This window comes from Vollenhovia emeryi, unplaced genomic scaffold (assembly GCF_000949405.1).
Source record: "Vollenhovia emeryi isolate VEMERY1.0 unplaced genomic scaffold, V.emery_V1.0 DF939337.1, whole genome shotgun sequence".
Taxonomy (NCBI): domain Eukaryota; kingdom Metazoa; phylum Arthropoda; class Insecta; order Hymenoptera; family Formicidae; genus Vollenhovia; species Vollenhovia emeryi.
Window position 1 is genome coordinate 95,250 of NW_011967029.1, and position 1,194 is coordinate 96,443.

Here is a 1,194-nt window from a genome sequence, read left to right on the forward strand (position 1 = left end):
GGCAGTCTGGTTGCTCGGATGCCGGGCGAATTCGCCGACAAATAGGAAAACTGCGGCGAATTCCGGCTTTTACCGTTGTTAAATTTATCGAATTGTCGGATAAAGCTGAAAAACGGGCGGAAAGTGCCGGGGGGAAAAAAAAAAGATCGGGAGAAAGAGAGAGGAGGTGCAACCCGAAATGTCGCGCCTTACCGTGGACCGGTCGGCGCGCAGAAAATAGAACGCGTATCCGCCGTTTCAGAGGGAATACCGTTGTCGTAAAGAGTTTTATAACGCGCACGTAAGTGTATTAACCTGCGTCTCAAAGGACGCAGCCGTAAAACCGCGATCGTTTCTACGGAGACAAGAGATTCGAAGATTTATCAGCTCGGGGGGGGAAAAAAAATAAAGGATCTCGCCGCGCGACGTGTCAGCTCCGCGTATACGCGCCGCACAATATTTGTTACAAATATTTATTCATTTATTTAGATGATACGTATGATTAATTCGCGCTATTTACGAATCCGATATCCAGTTTATATATCTATCCACTGGGATACCGATATACGCCACCTTGTCTGTAATTTCCGCTATTTGTATATCTAATAAATTGCTGTAGTAAATACACCGTGGGATACAACCCACATATTTATTCTGGAAATGCGACGGGCTTTAACGAACTGTTTTTATACGGGTCGCACCGCCCAGGATGAGATAGAGATAAATATGCAATGTTGCAACGGGGCGAAGACCCGGGGTTAATGCTATAAAATAACGGGGAATATAAACTGTTATTTTTTTTGCAATTATAAACGCAACGCAACAAACATAAAACTCGACCCTTAAGCTCCTTACGGTGTACGAATGTGCCATTAGTGGCTGAATCTCCGGCGTTGAATGGGCACGCATATAGGTGTCTCTCAAATTTTTAAGACGGCAGAACACTTGTATGCCCATTGAATACCGTCCCCTCGCTCTGCGGATGACGTTACGCGTTGTCGCAATAAACGGTGCACGCGATGCGCGCAGATACGATATCCGAGAGAAATAAATGTCCGGCTCGCGGTAGCTAGTTGCAGCTTGCCAAGTGCAACAAGGTCGCGTTCATTAACGAAATGTAGGCGTCTACTGACATCCGCATTTCTCTCTCTCTCTCTCTCTCTCTCTCTCTCTCTCTCTCTCTCTCTCTCTCTCTCTCTCTCTCTCTCTCTCTCT